The sequence below is a fragment of the Geotrypetes seraphini genome, chromosome 1 (assembly GCF_902459505.1).
Source record: "Geotrypetes seraphini chromosome 1, aGeoSer1.1, whole genome shotgun sequence".
In the NCBI taxonomy this organism is placed as follows: domain Eukaryota; kingdom Metazoa; phylum Chordata; class Amphibia; order Gymnophiona; family Dermophiidae; genus Geotrypetes; species Geotrypetes seraphini.
The window spans coordinates 549,423,100-549,449,153 of NC_047084.1; the positions used below are offsets into that span (position 1 = coordinate 549,423,100).

The window sequence follows — 26,054 nt, forward strand, 5'->3', positions numbered from 1 at the left end:
GTGCCACTTGCTCCTGTGCCTTGTTGCCACTAAGAGAGCATGGTTGTCATGACCTTTTGTGGCAGCTCATAATAATGTGTAATACTGTGTGGTTGATCTGAAAAGTTACTTGGAAGATGTCTAAGGCTGCTTAAGCTCGCCCAAGGCCACTTCTAGGCAAAACCACGCCCACATCCAGCCTTGGGCGAGCTTAAGTGTCCCAAGGTATCTTTCTACACCCGTGACAAGTGCCTACAGTGTAGGTGGCCTGCCTCAGGTTTTTGTTTTTAAATGCATCCCGATTAGCTGCCAGATGGTGGTAGGACACCTATCACTGCCTACAATTGGGACACCCATTTATAGAATCAGCTCCTAAAGGTATGCAAACTTTTGAACAGGACCATTCTATTATTTCTTTTATTGCTATGGTTTGTTTAAGGATTGTGCTATTCTGTGATGTATAATGGTTTAATCTGAAACACATTATAAGCAAAAATAATATATTTTGTCTGATCACTCATATTTTCCACAAATGGTACACATCTTAAACAAATTCTGCCAAGGGTATGTAAACTTATGAGCACAACTGTATCTGCTTCTGTATAAATACATATTTTGAGCCTGGCTTACATTATTTCTCTATTGTCTCCCTCCATTAACCATCTGCCTGACGAGTATGGGCAAGCACCACTTACTATACCTGCAGGTTCTTCCTCCTCCAATGGCTTCCTCTGTGATTGGAACTGTGCAGGACCTTTTCATCTCCTGATACTATATAGCATGTACAGTTCTGACAGCACAAGGATGCTGGCTTAAGAAGAATCAGCATCAAAAGCAGGTAAGCAGTACTTTACATTTCTTCTTTCAGCTAGAAGAAATTATGAGACTCATTGTTCAGGTCCAAAAACTAGCATAAATGGGCAGATGGACATTTTTCTTGCCAAACTCTTCCAAATGGCTATTTTCAAAACCCATTTTCTAGATAGATATTTATGTGTTCATATGAAATTTGTCTCAATCTCAAGGCGTGGTGTGACTGGAACTAGGGCAGGTTTAAGAATATTTTTCTGTCATAATGAAACATTTAAGAATATGTCTAGGGCACAGTTTGGACATCTAGGGTTAGACCTGTTTTAAGAACAAGCAAGTGTCAAAAAGGTGTCCAAACTGACCAGATGACTACTGGAGGAATGTAAAATGACCCCCCTCCCCCCCCCCACACACACAATCCCCCAGCGGTCAATGACCTAGAATTATCAGATATCCAGGTTTCCCTGGCCATATCCAGCTTCTTAAAATTATCTCTTTAATTTGGTTTTCGCTTTTTTGGGGGACAGTGGCAGCAGCAGCACTGAAAAAGAAATAATTCTGGCTCAGGTCGACATTGTTCTCTGGAGTTCCTTCTTCTCCCTTCCACCTGCACCCCTTCCCCATGGCCCTCTGAGCCCTCTTCGGTGTCTCAGCAGCAGCAGCGATCAAGGCAGGATGCTGGCATCGGGGCCTTCTCTCTGTAAGACCCAGACTCAGAAGCAGGAACAGTATGCATAAACAGGAAGTTGAAACAAAGAGGCAGGCCTCGCAGAGGGAAGGCCCTGACAACGGCAGCCTGTCTTGATCGTTGTAACTGCCAAATTGACGAAGAGGGCTGCGGGAAAGAGTGTGCGGGTGGAAGGGAGAGGGCCAAATGCAGAATTCATGGGTGAGGGGGAGAAAGAGATAGAGGGAAGGGAAATGAAAAGAAAGATGTCATAAGGAGCTGGGCTGGAGTGGAGGGAGGGTGGAAATATGCTGGCTATAGGATGCAGGAACAAAGAAAGAGAGGGGATATAATGAAAATGGAGACAAACAGTGACATAGAGAAGGGACAAGTAGGAACTATAAGGATAGTGATACAGAGGGGAAATGCTGAAAGGGGGAAAGATAGGAACACAGAGGGTGCCATAGAGGGTAGGTGAGTTTACAGAGGGAGGTAATGCTGAAAGAGGCTAAAATGGCACACAGAGGGGGATGATAATGAAATGGAAGGTTGATGGGGATACAGATGGGACAATACTGAAAAGGGGAAGAGGTGATGGAGACACACAGAGAGAGCAATGCTGAAAAAAGAGAAGATAAAGACAGGAACACAAGTAAGATTCTGAAAAAGAGGGACATTGGTGAGATGGGCATACAGAAGGGTGATGCTGGAAAAGAGGTGGAATGGTGACTCAGACAGACACAGAACGGAAATGCTGGATCAAGGAGAGATGGGGCTCAGCCTGAATGGAATGGGGAGAAAGAGGGCCAAGCCATATGGAAAGGGCACAGAAAGAGGGCAGACATTGGAAAGAATGAGAGAGTGAAGAGAAGAAAAGGAAAGCAGAAACCCAGAGACAACAAAGGTAGATAATAGTTTTGTTTTTGTTTTTTTGCTTGAGGCTAAAGTAGTATTATAGCTGTGATAATAAATGTTTATAATTTGAAAATGGAAATAATGTGATCTTTTTATTAGACTAATTTTTTTTTTATTATTATTTATTTATAGAATTGTATAATATTGCCAAGCATATACATCTTGTACAGCAAAGTGCAGTCAAAACATAATAAACTGAGTCCAAAATTTAAATATGAAATGTACAGTAATACACAATTAAATTTAAAAATAAAAATACATAAAATGAAGATAATCTAATTTGGTCGCACACTAGTCCTCAATAATTGGATCCAAGATTTAAAGAGTAGAACAAAATAAGTCAAATAAAGTTATCAGGAAAGCCATGTCTACTGCAGTACGGAGAGCTAATCTTCCTTAGGCGCAGTTATTCCCTTCTCAAGATGTTTCATTGAGAGAAAACTTATCAGATGGGATGGCTCTGTAAATATGCATTTCAAGGATAAGTATCTAACTACACATTTACATGGATATCTCAAAAAGAAAATACCCCCTATTTGAGTCACTCCAGGTTTCAGAAGTAGAAATTCTTTTCTTCTCTTTTGAGTCTCTCTAGAGACATCAGGAAAGATCTGAATATGATGTCCCAGGAAGTCCTTGGATCTATTTTTAAAGAAAAGTTTTAATATCCAATCCTTGTCTGGAGCCAAGGCCACAGACAACAAGAGAGTGGCTGAAACAGCCAATTCTCTATCCGATTGTTCCAGTATTGCGGAAATGTCCAATGGTCTATCCCGGGGTTCCTCAGCTTTTTCTTCTTCTTTGAATAGGGACTTGGTGGGAAGATAGTACACTCTTGTAAGAGGAGGTAAAGAGTTTTCAGGAATTTCCAATATTTCCATAAAGTAACGTTTCACCATTTCTCTAAGTGAAGTTGACAAGATCTTAGGAAAATTTATAAATCTCAAATTGTTAGCTCGACCATTGTTCTCCAGAGCTTCCAACTTCCTCCTGAGAATTATATTATCTTTAACCAACAAGTCTTGATTTTGTTTTAGTGATAATAGCTCTTTACTTGTATTTTATGTTATTAGACTAATTTTAATATATTTTTTGACTAACTTTAAGAGACCAAACCCCCTTTCTTCAGGTCAGGAGGCGTACTGACATGATGAAGGAGATTTTGGACTCTGAAAGCTAATAGAAAAATGGATTTGTCCAATAACATGGTATCATATTTTCCATTTTTGTTTTGTTTCTATATGATGATTGGTATTTGTCAGTCTTTTCAAATTTACATCTGCTGTCTTTATATTTTGCACAGTACTAGAAGACATGCATCACTGTTTATGTGGTGCTGTATTCTGTGCAGAATCTGGCTTCTTAGGGTGCAGTTTCATTGCTGTCTATATATTCTATTTTTAGTTTGCAGTTGCACTCTCACCCAGTGTAGAATAAGTATCTGTGTTCTGCGTGTTTGAAAAAAAAGCATGTTTTTCTGTTGGAATTGACTGTGCAATGTCAAGATCGATCTGTGCAGGATCTATCTATACTAATCTGACTTGTTTAGTTTTACAATGGGTGTATTGATGTTCTAGTTCTCCCTGCAATGGTTTAGGTGCTGCCTTTTCCTAGGTGTGACTCATGGATTATTGCTAAAAAAAATTTCATATAGAGAAGAGGGTGTTTAAAAATGATTGGCCCTGGGTGTCAAATATGCTAGGTATGCCACTGATAGATGGACTCGGAGTTCCAGATCCTTTGCTGCAGCAGTCAGCGCCGATGGTCATCACAGATGCACAGCGTGCATCAGTAGAGGTCAGCTCAGGTCGCACCGATCACCTTATTTTCTGATGGGTGCTATGCAGCAAGCAAAAAGAGCCTCCTTTCTCCTCTAATCTGTTGCACTGCATGTTGCTGGTAGCCACCAAAGCCCAAGGAGAGAAGAAAAGATTCAAGAGTCCAATTGAGATAAGAGAGGGGTTTACTGCACAGACAGTGCAGGTGCACCAGTGTTTTGCTGAAGTTGGGACAAAATAAAATAATACTCTCTGTCCTAAGAGGATGTAACATAACATAACATAGAACTCACTTCTATACCGCAAATACCGCTAAGTTCTATGCGGTTCACAAAAGATAGAGAATACAAAAATGAATACAGTAACAAAATATATCTCATTTCCTCAAAATTCAATAAACATGTATCAGGAAGTTCCTCCCAATTGCCTGTTCCCAGGGAAAGAGAAAAAGAAAAGGCTATAGATTGGCTGGCAGGTCCTCAAGAAATAAACTCCAATGGATTGGATGCTATGGATTTAACATATGTATAGGATTTTTTTTTTGGGGGGGAGGGGTGATAATCTGTAACTTGTGCTCTGCATGTGTTACTGAGACCTCTGGGGCTGTTTGCTATATGTGATCATTTCCTGAATGTTTTTAAAAAGTTGGGAGGGAGAAGTACTGAACCTGACTATGGTCAGGAAAGAAAGCTAGTTTCTCTGGCTAGGTTTTGAAATAAAGCCCAGTCTGCTATTTAGATGTTTGGTTAGTGTTTTCAGTTGCCCCGATACTTCAGATCTGTTACAGCTGGAGAACTGTTTAATGTTGTTTCCACATTTATCAACTCCACTCAGTATTTTATAAACTCACAACTGAAAGTCTGATATATTATGGGCGCAGCACAAGAAAGGATAGCACCATGGAGGGCAAGTTGAATGGAATGCAATTATAGCTTGCTACGACCCTGACTGCACACAAAAGGCAACCGCCTAGGTGAGGGGCAGGGCAAAGGGTGGGGGCAATTTGTCTTCACAAATATGGTAATCCAACACTGACCCCCCAAAGATGTGAATGAAACAGTACATAACTGCCTGTATGATAGCTTCAGATGTTATGGTTCCTGGAGTAACTTAATGGCAGAAATGAGGACTCAGGACCATATCCTTATGATGGAATGTGAGCCTTCCAAAATCCCTAACCCTAATCCCACTGTCCTTACATATAAGTGATACCTGCAAGCATATGGTCTATTGGTGTATACAGTTGAGTCCAGTAGGTTTTGGGTTGATTTTGAAGGGCTCACCATACACTATAAGTGGGTTATGGTGAGATAAACTAAAACTAAACTAAACCTTAGGTTTGTATACCGCACCATCTTCGCATGCGCAGAGCTCGGTACGGTTTACAGAGGTTAAGAGGAAAGGAATTACAAAGAAGGGATATAGGAGAGGGACTGAGAAGATAGAGAGAGGCGGGGTACTAGAGAACGGGAGGAGATTAGATTTTTGAGAAGAGCCAAGTTTTCAAGCGTTTACGGAAGGATTGGAAGGAGCTAGAATTTCTGAGCGGGGATGAGAGGTTGTTCCAGAGTTCCGTGGTTCTAAAGGGGAGGGATGTTCCAAGTTTTCCTGCGCGGGATATACCTTTTATAGATGGGAAAGATAGTTTCAGTTTTTGGGAGGGTCTAGAAGAGAGCGGGTTTGAGGAATTCCAGAAGAGTGGGATAACGGGAGGAAGGACGCCTTGTAGAATCTTGAAGGCTAAGCAGGCACATTTATAGAGGACTCTGGAGTATACTGGGAGCCAGTGAAGCTTGGAGAGGAGTGGGGAAACGTGATCGAACTTGCCTTTTGCGAAAATAAGCTTGGCAGCGGCGTTCTGAATTAGCTGAAGTCTATGAAGGTTTTTCTTAGTTAGGCTTATATAGATGGAGTTGCAGTAGTCTAGTCTAGAGAGGATGGTGGATTGGACGAGGATGGCGAAATGAGAATGATGAAAGCAAGATCTTACTTTTCTTAACATATGGAGGCTAAAGAAGCATTTTTTTACCAGGGAGTTGAGGTGATCGTTGAAGCAGAGAGAGGAGTCTAAGATGATGCCTAGGACTTTGCTTGAAAACTCAAGATGAAGAGTGGGGCCGGAAGGTAGAGGGATGGAGGTGTGTAAATGATCTGAAATTGGGCCGAGCCAAAGTAGTTTGGTTTTGGACTCATTCAGTTTCATTTGTACAGATTGGGCCCAGGATTGGAGGTTCGTAATACATGTGGAGATGTTCTCAGCGAGGTTCGAGAGGTTCGCGTCGGTTTCGAGGAGGATGAGGATGTCGTCAGCATAGGAGTAGAGAGTTTCTAGGGGGGATAGATGAAGGAGTTTCAGAGAGGACATGTAGATGTTGAAAAGAATAGGAGAGAGGGGTGAGCCTTGCGGGACTCCACATTTCGGCTTCCAGGCGGGGGATGAGGAACCGTTTGTGTTAACGGTGTAGGAGCGGAAGCGTAGGAATTTCGAGAACCAATCAAGGACTGTGGAGCTTATGCCTATTTCGGAGAGTTGGAAGATAAGGATGTCGTGGTGAACGACATCGAAGGCTGCGGAGAGGTCGAATTGAAGAAGAACAGCGAATTTGTTTCGAGAATGGAGTTGTTGCACCTTAGAGATTAGTGAGGCCAAGAGGGATTCGGTGCTGAAGTTGGGTCTGAAGCCGAATTGGTGGGGTAGGAGGATAGAGAATCGTTCTAGGTAGGATGAGAGTTGGGTGGATATGATGGATTCTAATAACTTGGTTAGGAGAGGGATATTTGCTATAGGACGGTAGTTAGATGGAATGGTGGGATCAAGGTCGGCCTTTTTCAGTAGAGGGGACAATGAAATGTGTCCCATGTCGGGGGAGAAAAGGCCCGATGTTAGGGCAGAGTTTATGAGGTCGGTGAGGGAAGCGATGGCCTGTGTAGGGATATTCTCGAATAGATAGGAGCTGAAAGGATCCAAAATGCACTTGCAAGTTTTTAGTTTGAGGCAGAGTTTGGAGACTTGCGGTTCAGAGACAAGCTCGAAGGCGGTCCAGGATCTGTCGGCAGGAATGGGGGTGGATACAGGTGAGGTAGGGTTGAGATCAATAGAGGTCAGGGAATTGTAGGAGACTGTGGGAGGGAAGGAGCATCTTAGAGTGGTAACCTTTTCATTAAAGAAATTTGCAAGGGCATCGGCTGATAGGGATGGTGGAAGCGAAGGTGGGTCTTTTTTTGTAGTTAGGGAGCGCCAGATGTTGAACAGCGCACTGATCTGGTTGTTGGATCTAGAGATCTTTTCTCCAAAGAAGTTTTTCCTGGCTTTTTTTAGTGTTGAATTGTAAAATTTAATATTAGCCCTCCAGGTCTGTCTATCAGAGGGGGATTTAGATTTTTTTCCATTTGCGCTCCAAAGCGCGACATTTCTGTTTCAATTCTCTGTGAAGAGGTAGGTACCAGGGGGCCTTTCGGGGGTAGGAGATGGTTTTGGTGGTTAGTGGAGCAAGGGAGTGGTAGGTGGACTCGGAGAGGGCGGTCCAGTTGTGCCAATGTGATTCGGGGTCTGTAGGTCTAGGGTTGGAGGAGAGTTTGTTGAGGAGTTTGGACCAGAATAGGTTGCTCGAGGTTTTTTTGCGGTAGGTTATGGAATGAGAGGAGTGGGGTGGGGAGTCAAGATGTGACATGAAGACGGGGAGACAGGTAGTCCCTAAGAAATGATCTGACCAGGGGACTTTTCCCAGCGAGTGTCGTCGGTTGAGGTTTTGAAGGCGGTAAGATCAATGAAGGTGGTGAAGTCTAGGGTATGCCCTTTTTCGTGGGTTAGGGATGGGGTGGGTGAGGGAAAACCTAGAGAGGTAAGGAAGTTGTTGAATTCAGATGTATCATTGTTATTTGTGTCGTCGAGGTGGAGATTGATATCACCAACGATCAGAAGTCTTTGGAATTTAAGGAAGGCATTTGTTATGGTCTCATAGACGAGATTGGAAGATTTGGTCCAAGGGGTGGGTGGTCGGTATAGTATTAGGATGCCCAATGGGTGGGTACGGAGTTCGTCAGTGACTGAGGCAAGCAAATATTCTAGAGAAGCATGGGTGCCCGTCTCAAGGAGCTGGACGTCGAAGAAAGATTTGTAGAGGAGTGCCAGACCACCTCCTTTTCGGTTGGGTCTGGGGGAGAAGAGGCCTTGGTAGCCATGGGGAAGGAGTTCATTTTGTGTGAATAGGTCGTCTTTGGCGATCCATGATTCTGTGATGCACAGGAATCCAGGGTCGAGCTCGTCTAGAAGGTCTTTCAAGATTTGGGTCTTATTGCATGCGGATCTGGCATTGCAGTAAAGTGTCGGGACTGGGGTGAAAGAGTCCGGGACAGTGTTGCGAAGATTGGCAGGGGGCAAGGGCTTTAGAGAATCTTGGTTGGCTTTTCGGTGGTTTTTCTTGGGAGGGGAGTTTCTGGTGCGTATCAGTGTGGGGATTCTGAGTCCGGGGCAGATGGTATTGGTGTTGGCGGGGTCAAGTAGGTTGGGGGAGGGAGGTTTCAGACAGAGGGAAGGATAGAGAGGTGAGCAGAGTAGGAGGAGAAGGATCCAGAAGGATGGATTCATGGTAGGGTGGTTGGTGTGTGAGAGTCTGCAGCAAGGGGGGATAGAGTTGGTTGAGGAAGGAGCAGGGGAACTTAAATTAAGCTGACTACGTACGGGCCGAGAGAAGGGAGGAGAGGCTTTTTTTTTTTTTTTAGGACTAAAGGGGGGCTGTATCAGTGAGGACAATTAGCGGCTAAGCGCTTTCCTTGTGGTGCCTGGAGCGGAGAGGCTTGGGGCAGTAAATGGGTAACAGGGGGGTTGCACGGTTAAGGTATGTGTGTAGCCCAGGATGTACTAGGGGAACCGGGGCAACTGAAAAAGTGAGAGACTGGTAAGAAACCTTTGGCAGAGAGTACAGTTTGGAGCAGAACTGAGCAAAAAAAGCAGAAAAAGTTTAGCATCAAAACATGAGCGAATACAATAGTAAAATATGGTGCAGAAACAGGGGTATAAACAGTGGTAAACTTTGACAATGGGCAGAGACCGGGTTGGGTAAGGGGAGCTGAGAGTCTGGGGGCCCTCAGTGGACCTTGATAGGCCAAGGAGGGGGGAGGGCGGTGAGGAGAGGCAGAGAGGAGCCCAAGTTGCAGGGGCTTTGGCAGCTCTTGGGTGGACTGTGGGGGCAGAGTTTCTAGTGAAGAGCAGGTCCGCACACTCCTGCACGAGTGGCATCGGGTGGAGGAAGGAGGAACAAGATGGCAGAAACTTCCTCCTTCCTTTGCCTAGGAAGTCGCTGGGGGGAGAGGCTTTCGGTGGCCCTCAAGGGCTGAAGAAGAAAAGTCCGACTCAAAAGTCGGGCTGCGTCGGCGATCCCCGGTGGGTTATAGTGGGTTATGGTGAGATGTATATCTGGGCCTTTTTATGTGAAGTTCACTGCAGTGTTCTCTAGGGCAGTGGTTCCCAACCCTGCCTGGTGGACCACCAGGCCATTCGGGGTTTCAGGATAGCCCTAATTAATATGCATGGAGCAGATTTGCATGCCTATCACTTCCATTATATGCATATCTCTCTCATGCATATTTATTAGGGCTAGCTTGAAAACCTGATTGGCCTGTTGGTCCTCCAAAACAGGGTTGGGAACCACTGCTCTAGGGTGTCCCACTGCTCAGCTGGGATGTCTGTGTGGCCATTCTACTAAGAATGCTGAACCCTCCTACATCCCAATGGCTGGTTTTAAGCATTTTTCTTTTAGACATTATTTTTTTCAAAAAGATTGATATGCTGAGCACAAACACATCCATTTTCGACCCCCCCCCCCAAAAAAAAAAAAAAAAAAAAGAAAGAAAAGAAAACCAACAAACAAACAAGGTAGATGTTTTGCTGTTTTAAAAATGGACATGTTTGGTCATGATTTTTCTGTGTGTTATGCAAAATGTCTAAACTTGGATTTAGGCGTCATATCGAAAAGGGCCCTCTATGAATGTCAATAGATGTGGGTGAAAAATAGACAAGATTTTGCCATGGCTTGACAGTGGCTCTGACCCAATACAACTTCTCTGGCTTCTGGTGCAAAGGTTTGACAGTACACCAGTTGGGAAATGTGGATTGACTGAATTCCTAAAAAGTCCAGACTACACACATGCCTCCACATTGTTGTTAATCATTTATATTTTTTTTAATGTTTGAATTTTTTTTTTATTTGCCAAACAGTACAGTATTAATATAATTGTGGATATGATAATGTAATCCACCTAGAATTATATAGATAGAATAGAAAAAAAAATTCCTGAGATAAATAAATAAGGCCCTCTTTTACTAAGCCACGTAGAGGTTTCTACTGTGGCCTAGAGCACTAAATGCTCCAATGCAGCTCCAATGCTCATAGGAATTCTGAGTGCTGGATCAGCATTGGAGCATTTAGTGCTCTGGGCTGCGATAGAAACCTCTACCGTGGCTTAGTTTAAAAAAAGGAGGGGGGGAGGGGGTAAGTAAGTAAAGGTGGTGAATTGCCCAGTAAACAAAGACACTTGTTAAAGGTTAAGTGGCACAACAGAGATCCAAAATCAAGTTTGTTTGATTAAATTGAAAATGATCTTGTCTTCTACAGAGACACATTATTGATATAGTTTTTATGTTATGTAGCAGTGTATGTACAAATCCACATTAAAACCAGCATTAGAACTTAAGATTTGTCATACTGAGTCAAACCAAAGGTTTGTCACGCTCAGTGTCCCATTTCTGACAGTGTCCTCTTCAGGTCACAAATACCTGGCAGATCCCAAAAGGCAGAAAGATTCCATACTCCTAACCCATGGATAAGCAGGGAATTTGCCCAAGTCCGCCTTTATGAAAACTTAAATCACATTCTGGCTTTAACCTTCTCAAGGGAGAAACCAAACCTCCATAGGGGTTATGGACAGCTTCTTTCCCTCATTCTGTTTTCTGTCAGGGCTCCTTCCAATTACTAGACCTCCTCATCTAGGTTTGCCGAATGCTTCCCTCTACTTCAGTAGCCGTGGTCTGCTCCAGTTATTTCCTCTGTCTACCATAGATGCAGCACTCTTTGCAGCCCTGCTTCGCCTGACTTGATAGCAGTTCTCCTCTTGGCTATCTTTTTATGCAGCCATCCCTGATGTTGCCAAGTCCCTCAACACTGTTCCCACACCAACAACATTGTCTTTTCTTTCCCTTGCAGCTCACACCACACCTGGCTGCTGCCAACTTCTTACCTTGATTCTTCTTGCAAGCAACCCTGCTGTAATAGCTACTGTCTGTCTTCAAATCCAAGAGAAGGAGCAGTGCGTGTCTGGTCTTCAAAACCCTCTTTATTAATAGGAAATAAAATATGCAAGTGCTCCAAATCAGTCACATCAATATTTTAGTTGCTGTTAATCAGGATTATGTCTCTATATCCTGCACTAAACAAAAAAACACTTCTGGTGTGGGATATAGTTGCAACAAGAAAGTTAACCCTAATCTTTCCACAAAAGTAATACCGTATATACTCGAATATAGGATGAGATTTGTGGACCAAAAAAATGGCCCAAAAATGGGGGTCTCATCCTATATTCAGGTCATCACCCAGTGACCACCCAAAACCCTCTTGGACTTCCTGCAGGCCTTAGGCCGGGACAGGAGGGATCCCTCCAGTCTCCTGCCCAGGTCGACACTAATAATTACCACCCTCCCTTTCATACCTGTTCCTTGGTGGTCCAGCGGTGCACCCAGGCCGGCACGCAGAAGTGAGCTTTTCGTGCTCCCGGCCGGCCCTGCACCGCTCCTTGATAGTTCTCATGGGATTCGCGGTTCTCGCGGCAGCCTATCAAGGAGCAGAGCAGGGCCGGCTGGGAGCACGAAAAGCATGCTCTTGTGTGCCGGCCCAGATGCGCCACTGGCTACTACCTTTGCAATCGGCAGGAGGGATACACCGCTGGACCACCAGGGAACATGTGCGGGAAGGAGGGAGGGTGGTAATTATTTGAGTCAGCTGGGGCAGGAGATGGGAGGCATCCTTCCTGTCCCGGCATACCACTAGGTGGTTTCAGTTAAGGGTAAGGGTTAATCTGCTGGCTGGGTTGGAGGGCAGATAGGAGTACGGGACAATCAAGCCATTATGACATCACTGATGAGGTTGGCTCTTTTTAGTGGTACAGCGAAGGAAGATGGGATAGAGTATAGTGCCTGAGAGGGAAGGTGGGACAGGGTATAGGGCCTGGCAAGGAAGGGGGCTTGGTTCAGAGCCTGGTAGGGAATGGGACTGAGTACAGAGCCTTGCAGGGCAGGGAGGGAAGGGGGCTGGGTGCAGAACTTGGCAGGGAGGGGGGCTGAGTGCAGAACCTGGCAGGGGAGGGCATGAGGGAGGGGACACTGGGTGCAGATACTGGCAGGACATGGCACTTGAATATTAAGCCCCCATCTTATATTCGAGTCAACCATTTTTTCCTCCTTTTTGGGGGGGAAAAATGGGGGTCTCGACTTATATTCGGATTGAATTATATTTGAGTATATACGGTAAGTATTGTTGGGCCTCCACATTAAGTAATAAGAACGATAGCGCCTACGCTGGTGAGATACACTGTATCTCACCACTTTAGGAGCTATCGTTCCTACTACTTAATCCACAAGCCTGCCTGTAGGACCTATAGGAACCCCTGAAGAAGACCATAGTGTCAAAACACGGACCGTGTTGGGTCCAATGTTTCCAGTGGTTCAGGCTCTAGACATTTTTATGTGGATTATCTATTTTGTTTTAATGAAAGTCTTCATCTTAGACATCAACTCTCCACAAGTTTTTTTCTTTCTTGTTGTGTCACCTTTTGTGGAGGGATCAGGGTCAACTTTCTTGTTGTAACTATATCCCGCACCAAATTCCCTAGTATAATGTGAATATAACCTGTGCTATGCCAATATAATGTAAATTTACCCTTATCCATATGCATAATCCTATGTCAAAATAATGTATATGTACCCTAAATTGTCTGTCTTGAAAACATTGTGAATGTATCATTGTAACCCATTCTGGGCTCCTGGGGAGGACGGGCTAGAAATCTAAATAAATAAATAAAAATTCATAAACGTAAGAACATAAGAATTGCTGCTGCTGGGTCAGACCAGTGGTCCATAATGCCCAGCAGTCCGCTCACACGGCGGCCCTTAGGTCAAAGACCACTGTCCTATTTGATTATAGCCTCAACTACGTACGTTCTGGTTCAGCAGGAACTTATCTAACCCTTTCTTGAATCCCTGGAGGGTGCTTTCCCCTATAACAACCTCTGGAAGAGCGTTCCAGATTTCTACCACTCTCTGGATGAAGAACTTCCTTACGTTTGTATGGAATCTATTCCCTTTTAACTTTAGTGAGTGCCCTCTCATTCTCTCCATATGGAGAGCGTGAACAATCTCTCTTTCTCTACTAAGTCAATTCCCTTCAATATCTTGAATGTTTCGATCATGTCACCTCTCAGTCTCCTCTTTTCAAGGGAGAAGAGGCCCAGTTTCTCTAGCCTCTCATCGTACGGCATCTTCTCCAGTCCCTTAACCATTTTTGTTGCTCTTCTCTGGACCCTTTCGAGTAGTACTATGTCCTTTGTATGTACAGCGACCAGTGTTGCACTCAGTATTCCAGGTGGGGGCGCACCATAGCCTAGTACAGCAGCATGATAACCTTTTCAGATCTGTTTGTGATCCCCTTCTTAATCATTCCTAGCATTCTGTTTGCCCTTTTCGCCGCCGCTGCACATTGCGCAGACGGCTTCATTGACTTGACAAGTCTCTTTCCTAGGGGCTCTCTCCGAGTACAGCACCGGACATCCTGTATTCGTACATATGATTTTTGTTACCGATATGCATCACCTTGCACTTATCTGTGTTGAACCTCATTTTTGCAGCCCATTCCTCGAGTGCATTTATGTCTCGTTGTAGGTCTTTGCAATCTTTCTGTGTCCTCACTACTCTGAATAACTTTGTATCGTCTGCAAATTTAATCGCCTCACTCGTCATACCAATATCCAGGTCGTTTATAAAGAGAGTTTTGAAGACCATGCACTCTCTACTCCTCCTCCTGGATTTGGATTCTTTTAGTGCAGAGTTGACTGTCTCCTTTGTGGTCATACTGTCTGTCTTCAACAGTCCTTCCAGCTCTATTTGTAGGCAGTCAATCTGCTCTTTTTTTCTCTTGCCTCTCTATCTGTCGCCACTGCCTTTGGCTCCTGCTGTATCTCTTTCTCCCCAAAAGGAAAACATTCTGGCTGTTTCAGGGGAATCTATCCCCCTCCAGGTAAATGCTCTGTATTATTTTTTTTTCCTGTTTACATAAAGGATAGCAAGTGGATTATGATCACAAGATAATAATTCAAAAGCTGTTTCAGAGGAATAGAACCAAGATATTCATATGGCCTGAGTAGCAGCAGAGATAAATGCTCATAAGTCTATATCAAGAATCCAGATTTAGAGTCACCAGGGGAACCTGCAAGGATCTGAAGAAAGTTGAAATTATATTACAGAAACAATTGATGACTTTCCACAGCATGATGAGAGGACTATGTTAGCTTCATCTGAGACTGCACTATAGTTGCCAAAATCAATTTAAAGATAAAGAAGTTGAACTAAAATTTTAGGTTTTATTTGGGACTGTTACAAAGCTAATTATCCTTGAAGGTTACTGAAGTTCATATGAAAACTGTATGTGAAGACATTTTGACAGAAAAATACATCTTGTCACAGAAATTTTTCATTAAAATAACCTCAAATTTTCATAAGCATTTTATTTTCCATTTTAGCAGACATTGAGTTCACACAAATTAGTGCAACCTGTTCATCTGGTAACTAGGAATATGCAAACAATATTTTTATTTTGAACTTTTTGGTTCTCTTTAAGGTTTTGGTTTTTTTTTATGCTATGTTTGTTTTGGGCTTGGTTATATGCACTATTGGCTATGTGCACTAAAATCCAGCAACAAGCCCTACCCTCTCTACTGATTAAATCTATAGCATACCGTAATTATTCTTAAATTCCCTGGGTTTGCCCTCCATCCCTTCTACCCTCCAATCCATACCACCTTAATCCCACCATATTCCTGGGATCCAAATGAGGTAGGAGCAGTCCTAGAAAGAAATAAAAGGAAGTTCCTTAAGAAAAATCTAGGTCCTGAGCAGCATCTTAAAGAATATATAAGGAACTATCTTGAGGAAAGTAGCTCCAGAAGGGAAGAAGGAGAAAATAGTACAGGTCCCAAAGGCTACATTTTCTATGTATATTGGTAGGCTAAGAGGTGATCACTTCAGAAGGGAATTAGAGTAGGCAGAGTAGCTCCTAAGGTATATTTGAGATCAACTGTCAAGCAAACGAAGAGCTGAATATTGGCTCTCTTCAGATACATTTCTGGCCTACCTTTGCTCCTCCCCAGCCCTGCCAAATAATATATGGTTAATATCTAGCCATCTAGAAATTTACATGGCCCAACCTTAGGAAATTGGAAGACTGGACGTTCAAATGGCAGATTAAATTTAATGTGAACAAATGCATAGTGATGCACATTGGGACAAATAACTTGAATCACAGTTACTAGATGCTAGGGGCCACCTTGGGGATTAGCGCCCAAGAAAAGGATCTGGATATCATCATAGACAATATGATGAAACCTTCCACCCAATGTGTAGCGGCGGCCAAAAAAGCAAACAGGATGCTGGGAATTATTAAAAAAGGGATGGTTATCAAGACTAAGAATGTTATAATGCCCCTGTATCGCTCTATGGTGCGGCCTCATCTGGAGTATTGCATTCAATTCTGGTTTCCTTATCTCAAGAAAGATATAGTGGCACTAGAAAAGGTTCAAAGAAGAGCGATCAAGATGGTAAAGGGGATGGAACTCCTCTTGTATGAGGAAAGACTAAAACTGTTAGGGCTCTTCAGCTTGAAAAAGAGACAGCTGAGGGGAGATATAACTGAAGTCTACAAAATCCTGAGTAGAGTAGAATGGGTACAAGTGGATCGATTTTTCTCTCCGTCAAAAATTACAAAGACTAGGGGACACTCGATGAAGTTACAGAGAAATGCTTTTAAAACCAATAGGAGGAAATTTTTTTTCACTCAGAGAATAGTTAAGCTCTGGAACATGTTGCCAGAGGATGTGGTAAGAGCCGATAGCATAGCTAGTTTTAAGAAAGGTTTGGACAAGTTCCTGGAAGAAAAGTCCATAGTCTGTTATTAAGACATGGGGGAAGCCTCTGCTTGCCTTGGATCGGTAGCATGGAATATTACTACTCCTTGAGTTTTGGCCAGGTACTAGTGACCTGGATTGGCCACAGTGAGAACGGGCTACTGGGCTTGATGGACCATTGGTCTGACCCAGAAAGGCTATTCTTATGTTCTTATTTGTATATTTTTTTGGAAATACACAGAGAGGGCAATTATGCATTCACCAGCCATTGATGAGCACATACAGTAATTGCCTTTGAACATTCCCACTGGGTTATGATTTAGTTATGATGGAGTGTTTATACGAGGGCTGTTCAAAAAATATCAGACCATAATTTTTCTTGCGTAAACAAATAAAGTTAGGGAGGTGTGGTTTGGTGCATGTATGTAGGCGACCCTAATGCACATGCTTGAATTTTTTCCCGCCTACTGAAGATTTCAGTCACTGGCAGACCGTCGATGAGTGAGGAAGTGTAAGTGTGCGCTGTCCGATTTTCATTTTTGACAAAATGACAGAAAAAGTTGAACAACATTACTGCATTAAATTTTGTGTAAAGCTTGGAGATTCCCATGTGGAAACGATCCACAAGATTCAACAGGCCTTCGGGGACGAAGCAATGGGCACCACACAGATAAAGTACTGGAGACTTTGTTCTAAATCACTAAATATCCTTATCCATTCCTTAGTAATTTCTAAAATCGACTACTGCAATGCTCTTTTTAAAGGAATTGCAAAGAATGAAATAAGACGGCTTCAAATAATACAAAATACTTCCATTAAATTAATAACAAAGACAAAAAAATTTGATCATGTAACACCACTTCTCAAGAACGCTCACTGGCTTCCGGTATCCCATAGAATAACATACAAACTATGTCTACTCACTTTTAAAGCAATGCTTTTTAAAACACCTGCATTTATTTTTAAAACACTAATCCCTTACTCCACAAATAGAATATTACGATCTAACGAACAGCATTTATTAACAATTCCATCTCTCAAAATTATTAATACTAGAAGACAATTTATTTTCTCTGTTACTGCTCCACAAATTTGGAATTCCCTGCCAATTTACTTAAGAAAAGAACATGATATTGATAAATTCAAGATTAATTTAAAATCATTCCTTTTTAAAGACGCTTTTGATTAATAAGTTTCTCTCTTGAATTCAATAATGCTGTATTTGACAATTAATTTGTATTCCCATCCTTATGTTTTTCCCTGACCTTCTTTTCTATTATACTTTGTAGTTCATATCCCCTTTTCCTCTTTACTCATGTTTTGTTCAGTTTGTATATAGTTTATTTTATTTTAATGGTTATATATGAATTAATGTTTTATTTTTAATTTTAAAATTGTAATTTTAATTATTTCTTATTATGTATGTTCATTGCTTTGAAGCAAGATTAAGCGATTAATCAAAAATTTTAATAAACTTGAAACTACAATTGCTTCAGAGATGGCTGCACATCAGAGATGGCTGCACATTTTCTGGTAGGCCCTCAATATCCAGAAATGAGATCGCCATTGACCACGTGAGGACCCTGGCTATGCAGGATTGTCGAATCATGATCAGAGAACTTGCAGACGAGGTGAGCATCAGCATTGGATCTGTTCATTCCATATTGACTGAGGATATGGGTTTCAGGAGAATTTCTGCGAAGTTCGTGCCAAAGCTGCTAATGATCAAGCAGAAGCAACTCCATTTGGAGATTGCACAGGACATGCTGAAGACTGTAAACAGAGATCCCAACTTTCTCAGCACAGTGATCACTGGCGATGAGTCCTGGGTTTATGGGTATGACCCAGAAACCAAGTTGATGTTATCACAATGGAAGCATTCAACATCCCCAAAGCCAAAAAAAGCAAGGCAGGTCCGCAGCAATGTCAAAGTTATGCTGATCATCTTCTTTTGACTCCAGTGGCATGGTTCATCATGAGTACGCACCACACGGCACAACCATCACCAAGGGGTACTACCAAGAGGTTCTGAGTCACCTTCATAATGCTGTAAGATGCAAACGGCCAGACCTGTGGGCAGCAGGCAATTGGCAGTTCCATCATGATAATGCACCTGCCCATTCTTCACATTTGATACAGAGTTTCCTGGCCAAACACAACACACCTGTGATTCCTCAGGCTCCCTACTCTCCCGACATGGCTCCGTGTGGCTTCTGTTTTTTCCCCAAGCTGAAAATACCCCTGAAAGGGACCAGATTTTAGTCAAGAGAAGACAACATGCAGAATGCGACAGACCAGTTGCGAGCAATCTCAAAAGAGGCGTTCCAGCGCTGCTTCCGACAGTGGCAGACCCATTGAAAGAAGTGTGTGGCAGCCCAAGGGAACTACTTTTGAAGGAGATTAGTATAAGATTGTTGTATCTGAATACGAGTATTTTTTATGAATAAAGGTCTAATACTTTTTGAACAGCCCTATTGTATCCATATATCTGGTGATTTATACTTCCATCTACTAAAATAATTAAGGAATTTCTAGCACAACAAACTTTGGTTTCCCACAAGACTCTATTTCTATTAGCAAGACTTATGTGAATTTCATTCCATATGTCTACTGCAAAATCTTTCTAGTGGCTTCCTCTGTACAAAGTCCGAACACAAAGTAATCACTTCATTAAAGGTTTAATTCACATAAATTATTTTTGCCATCTGGAATGTGACTGGAATATAAATCTTGAAGAGCAAGTTTATTAAGCAATGATATTCAGGATTTTTTAAAACCGAATATTAGTTATGTCCACAAAAACAATTGCTATGAGTGTCGGAGCATTTACCCCACCGGTCTACAATAGAAACTTCTATAGGAGCCACATATTAGGAGAGTGCAGGAAGATACACTGAATTCCCTCCACTTTACATTCAGAAATTCCCACAAACACCCATTCACCCAAATCAGGGGTTTACAGATAATGATGGTTGGTGTGGCTTTAGATTTAATTACACTTTCAGCCTCTGTTACTATGAAGAGTGGTACAATTGTTCCTATCTATTCACAGACTAGTTATGGCATGCACCCTTGACTTCCTAAAATCACATTTTCACAACTTTGCATCACCTTTCAGACTATTCTGCATGCTTCACACTACTTATCTAGAAGTGCCTACCTCAACCATTTACAACCCACTCCTCAGAGTACACCTAATCTCATCGGGTTTTCAGGATATCCACAATGATCCATTTGTTAGATTTGCATGCAAATGAGGTACTGCATGCAAATCTCTCTCATTGTGGGTATCCTGAAAATCCAATAGGTTTATGTGTGCTCTGAGGACTGGGTTGGAAATGGCTGGCCTACCTTAACTGGAACAGTGAGCTGTGGCATCCTTAGGAAACAGAAGATGTAGTTAGCTCAATTTTTTACTTAGATTGTGAGCCCATTAGAGACATAGAAGTATCTATATACAATATTTAATCACTTTGGTTGTACAACACAAAGGGACCCTATTACAAAGAAGCATTAAATGTGGCCTCAGAACACCTTTTCTTGGGTCTTTCCCACTTGCTAAGGCTATTTTTAGCATAACAGTAAAATTGCCAATTTTTAAAATTTTAGTATTAATGGCCAACGACAACAGCAGAGTAGAAGGAAAACTAATAGGTGCAGATGAAGTTCAGACAGACAAAGTTTATTGCTCCACAAAAATAGTGGCTCAGTGACTCAATATTAATCGTGTTCTGGCCCAAAAGAGCCTGCCTCAGGAGTCTAAGCTAAATAAAAGCACAAACCAGGACTCATCAACTCTTTCTCTTAGGATTGCCTGCAGCTCTCCTCCTGGGGCTTGCCTGCAGGTCTCTTTTTCTGCTATGTTTGTCTGCCTCCTTTCTTGCTCTCTTCTCCTGCCTGAGAACATAAGATTTACCACTGCTGGGTCAGACCAGTGGTCCATCACGCCCAGCAATCCGCTTGTCTGTTTCTCTGTTTAGAGCTTGCCTGCATCTCGTTTTTCCTCTTGCATATTCCATCTCTGCCTGAGTTTGCTTCTCCAACCTGGCATGTCCTCCAATCTACCCTATTTTGGATGGTCTAGTTCTCTTATTCCTCTTTCTGATTAGCATATTTCAACACCCTTTTCTCTGGCTCCTTCAGGAAATGTGGTGGTTCTCTCTCAGGTCTGCCTTTTGGCTTCTCTATGGCACTGGCATGTGCTTGGAGTGCTATCGATCTGTACCCTTTCACTAGGGTCCAGAATACAGCCACTGTTCTCCCTCCTCCTCTTCATTGCCTGCCTCTCCCAGAACCAGCAGCCTATAAAATGGGACTATATGCCCCCTCCCTCTCTCTTGCAGCCCTAGCACCTCTCCAGTTTTGGGAGCACCCAGGTAAGTGCCTCCTCATTTCCTTTTCCTCTATTTACACTATACATAAGATTACTTAGGGTCTGATAGTCAGTTGGCAGAATTAATTATTTTACTGACTCTAAGTCTAGTAAACTGGTTTATATACTAATCTACAATTTGTGAGTCACTCTATGCCTAAATAGATTCAAGGTGATGTACAATTCAAGTTAAGGCAGAGATTTAGAAGGAGGAGAGGAGAAGAGACAGGAGAGGTAGAGGGAGGGAGGAAGGTCTTCTAGGGTGAGGTAGAGAGGGGAGTTAGCGGTACATTTTTACATTGAAGATGTAAAAATATTGAAGATAAAGATTTGAAAACCATCATTCAGTCTGCTATTAAAGATAGTTTGATACTTCAGAGGAAACTTGAATTGATGGAGAATCAGTTTAGAGCTAAGAATTTACATTTTCTTAAATTTTCCTATGACACATTTGTTATGTCTGGAAATATTACTGAGACATTATTTTTCTATTATCCTGAAATTTCCAAATGCTAAAGATATAGCTATCGCTATAATATACTATATTTCCTCAAAAATTAATGTACTGGGGAATAAAGGTGCAAATGATGTACATAAGAAAATAAGCATTGTCCCTGCCGGGTCAGATCAGGGGTCCATCACGCCCAGCAGTCCGCTCCCGCGGCAGCCCCCCAGGTCCAAGACATGTAAGTGCTCCTTACCTAAGATGTTTATACCCTATTTACTTAATGTCCTGTAAGTAACCTTCTATCTGTACCCTGCTATCCCCTTCTCTTTCAGGAAGTCATCCAGTCCCTTTTTGAACCCCAATAATGTACTCTGTCCTATCACCTCTCCTGGAAGTGCATTCCAGGTGTCCACCACCCTCTGAGTGAAGAAGAACCTCCTAGCATTCGTTTTGAATCTGTCTCCTTTCAATTTTTCTGGATGACCTCTTGTTTTCGTTGTCCCCGCTAGTCTGAAGAATCTGTCCCTCTCCACCTTCACTATGCCCTTCATGATTTTATAAGTTTCTATCATGTCCCCTCTAAGTCTCTGCTTTTCCAGGGTAAAGAGCCCCAGCTTGTCCAACCTTTCGGCATATGAAAGGTTCTCCATGCCCTTTATCATCCTTGTTGCTCTCCTCTGGACCCTCTCGAGTATCGCCATATCCTTCTTAAGGTACGGCGACCAGAATTGGACGTAGTACTCCAGATGTGGGCGCACCATCGCTCGATACAGTGGCAGGATAACTTTCTTCGTTCTGGTAGTGATACCTTTTTGATAATGCCCAACATTCTGTTCGCTTTCTTTGAGGCCGCTGCACATTGCGCCGCCGGCTTCATTGTTTTATCCACCAATACCCCAGGTCTTTTTCTAGGTTGCCTACCCCAGTACCCTCCCTCCCGTCGTATAGCTATACATGGGGTTCCCCTTCCCTATGTGCAAGACCTTACATTTCTCTACATTGAAGCTCATCTGCCATCTATACTCAGTTTGTTCAGGTCTCTCTGCAGTTCTTTGAATTCCTCAACAGTTCTGACCCTGCTGGAGAGTTTTGTGTCGTACGTGAATTTGATAACTTCACACTTTGTCCCTGTTTCCAGGTCATTGATGAATATATTGAACAGTAGCGATCCTAGCACTGACCCCTGTGGGACACCACTCGTGACCCCTTTCCAGTCAGAGTAGTGTCCCTTTACTCCTACCCTCTGTTTCCTGTCCGCCAGCCAATTTTTGATCCATCTGTGCATGTCCCCTTCCACCCCATAGCTCCACAGTTTCTTCAGTAGGCGCTCATGGGGTACCCTGTCGAAGGCTTTCTGGAAATCTAGATATACGATGTCTATGGGGTCACCTTTGTCCAATTGTTCGCTTATCCCCTCAAAGAAGTGCAGTAGGTTTGTTTGGCATGATCTTCCTTTACAGAAATCATGCTAGCTTGTTCTCATCAGATTATTTTTTCTATATGCTCATTGATACTTTCCTTGATCAGTGATTCGGCCATCTTTCACGGAACTGAGGTCAAGCTCACCGGTTTGTAGCTTCCCGGGTCACTTCTCGATCCTTTTTTGAAGATAGGTGTAACATTCGCTATCCTCCAATCCTCTGTGATTACCCCTGTTCTCAAGGATAGGTTGCAAATATGCCGCAGTAACTCCGCTGTTTCGTCTATGAGCTCTTTCAGTATTCTCGGGTGGATTCCATCTGGGCCCAGAGATTTGTCAGTTTTTAATCTATCTATCTGCCTGAGTACGTCTTTGAGGCTTACCTCCATGCATGATAATTTTCCCTCTTGATCCCCCTTGAAGATTCTTTCCGGTACCGGCACATTGGATGTGCCCTCTTTTGAAAAGACCGACGAGAAGAACATGTTTAGTCTATCAGCCACCTCCTTTTCCTCCTTCACCACTCCCTTCCTGTCCCCCTCATCCAGAGGTCCCACCTCCTCCCTCGCTGGCTGCTTTCCTTCATGCATGTAGGGAAAAAGAACCCGATGTTCAGCTACAAAATGGGGAGATCAGTGCTAGGGGTGAGCAACCTTGAAAGAGACCTGGGGGTGATGGTGGACTCAACATTGAAAACATCGGCACAGTGTGCGACAGCTTCGAAGAAAGCAAACAGAATGTTGGGTATCATTAAAAAAAGGTATCACAACCAGGACAAAGGAAGTCATCATGCCGCTGTATCGTGCAATGGTGCGCCCACATCTGGAGTACTGTGTCCAGTACTGGTCGCCGCACCTCAAGAAGGACATGGCAGTACTTGAGGGGGTCCAGAGAAGAGCGACTAAACTGATAAAAGGTATGGAAAATTATTCATACGCTGACAGGTTAAAAATGCTGGGATTGTTCTCCCTGGAAAAGCGGAGACTTAGAGGAGACATGATAGAAACCTTCAAAATCCTAAAGGGCATAGAGAGGGTAGACAGGGATAGATTCTTCAGACTGTGGGGAACCACAAGTACTAGGGGTCACTCGGAAAAATTGAAAGGGGACAGGTTTAGAACAAATGCTAGGAAGTTCTTTTTTACCCAGAGGGTGGTGGACACATGGAACGCGATTCTGGAAGGTGTGATAGGCCAGAGCACACTATAGGGGTTCAAGGAAGGTTTGGATAGGTTCCTGGAGGATAAGGGGATTGAGGGGTACAGATAGAACTAGAGGTAGGTTATAGAAGTGGTCAGAAACCACTTCACAGGTCACAGACCTGATGGGCCGCCGCAGGAGCGGACCGCTGGGCGCGATGGACCTCTGGTCTGACCCAGTGGAGGCAACTTCTTATGTTCTTATGTTCTTTCACATAGAAGAATGGCTTAAAATTGTGCTTCCTTGGCTAGTCTCTCTTCATATTCTTTCTTGGTTTTTCTGACCACTCGGTGAAATTCCTTTTGATGCTTCCTGTGCTCTTTCCAATTTTCTTCAGTTTTGTCCTTTTTCCACTTTCGAAACAATTTTTTCTTATCTCCTATCACTTCCTTAACTTCCTTGGTTATCCATGCCGGGTCTTTTGTTTGATTCTTTTTGCATCCTTTCCTAAATCTGGGTATATACAGGTTTTGTACCTCATTTATCGTGTCTTTGAAAAAGACCAGGCTTGCTCCACAGTCTGAGCTGTCTTGGAGCTGTTTCTGAGCTTCTTCCTCACCATTTGTCTCATGGCATCATAGTTCCCTTTCTTGAAGTTAAACGTTGTTACCTTGGTTCTCTTTCCCTTTGGTAATCCTGCTTCCACTTTGAACTGAATCACGTTGTGGTCACTGTTCCCTAATGGTCCCACTACTTCCACTCCCTTTGCAGGTCCCTTCAGCCCATTGAGGATCAGATCCAGAATCGCTGGCCCTCTCGTTGGTTCCTTGACAAGTTGTTCCATGAAGCAGTCCTGAACGGCCTCCAGGAACTCCACTTCCTTTGTACATTTTGAATTTCCAAGACATCAGTCTATTCCGGGATAGTTGAAATCTCCCATAACTATGGTGTTAGCATTCTTGCATTCCCGCCTCAGCTCGGCTACCATTTCTGTATCATCCACTTCAGTTTGCCCAGGTGGATGGTAGTACAGTCCCATCTTTATCTTGGATCTGTTTCTTCCTGGTATTTTAACCCACAATGATTCTAGTTGGTCATTCGTCGCTGCTGCGTCCACACTGGTCAAGTGAATGGTGTACTTTATGTATAGTGCTATTCTTCCTCCTTTCTGATATGTCCTCTCTTTTCGGTAGAGTTTGTACCCTGGGAGTACTATATCCCATTTGTTTTCCTCGTTCCATCATGTTTCCGTGATCCCTATGATGTCTAGGCTCTCATTTTTCGCCCAGACTTCCAATTCCCCCATTTTGTTCCTTAGGCTGCTTGTATTAGTGTACATGCAGTTAAGTCCTGGTATTTTCCCTTCCTTGCTATTCTCCCTTATATATCATTCTTCTTACTGTCCCCTTCCTGATCTGCCAACTCCTGATTACTGTCTCTTTTGTCTTCCCCTTGTGGTATGTTCCTATCGCCTTTTTGTGGTGTGCTCCTATTTTCCTCCTCTTGTTCCTTCCTATTGTCCAGTTCCATTTTGACACCCCCTTATAATACGTTCATCCTATCCTCCTCTCACTTCATCTTTCTCCCTTGTTTTTCCAGATCCTGTTGTTTGCCATATGTGTCTTCCCAGCATTTTTTTCTCCCCTCAGTACCTTCACTGGATACTGTCTCCCGAACCATCGAACCGTCGATACCAGGTCGACTGTCGGCTTTCCCCTTCTACTTAGTTTAAAGCTTGCTCTATTGCTCTTTTGACGTTATTTGCTAGTTATCTAGTTCCCGACATGCTTAGGTATAGACCATCTTTCTTGAAGAGCTTGTTCTTGCCCCAGAATGTTGCCCAGTTCCTCATGAAGAGAAATCCCTCTTCCTCACACCATCTCCTCATCCACGCATTTATTGCTTGTAGTTCTGTCTGCCTCTTCGCTTCTGCCCTCAGTAGGATCTCTGAGAAGGCAATCCTCTGAGTCCTCATCTTCAGTTTCCTTCCTAAGATCTTGAACTGTTCAGTCAGTGCATTCTTTGCTGTAGTCTCTCCTGGTGACATCGTTCATCCCGACGTGGACTATTACTGCTGTCTCTTCTATCTCTGCTCCCTCTAGGATTCTATCAATTTTATCGGCGATGTCCTTCGTTCTTGCTCCTGGGAGACAGGTCTCTCTCCCTCCTGCTATGTGACTGTCTATTTGCCTTAGGATTGAGTCTCCCACCAGGATTGCAGATTTCCCCTTTTTCAGCCTCCGTTGCAGTCGCAGGTCCGTGTCCTTGGTGTTCTTCGCTTCTTCTCGCTCTAGGCACTGGAAGTGTCTTGCCTCTTCTTCTTGCGAGAGTCCTTCGTCGGTTTCTTCTACCATGGTGTC

The 26,054-nt window shown here is 43.2% G+C and overlaps 1 protein-coding gene across 1 annotated transcript in view; it reads left to right on the top strand.

Annotated features, from left to right (window-relative positions):
* The first annotated feature begins 699 nt into the window (after window positions 1-699).
* ST8SIA4 (ST8 alpha-N-acetyl-neuraminide alpha-2,8-sialyltransferase 4) overlaps window positions 700-26,054 on the top strand; it is a 235,117-nt gene continuing 209,762 nt past the window's right edge. The window contains exon 1 of the mRNA XM_033929191.1: window positions 700-817. The gene's annotated coding sequence lies outside the window, so the exon portion shown is untranslated. The remainder of the gene's footprint in view (window positions 818-26,054) is intronic.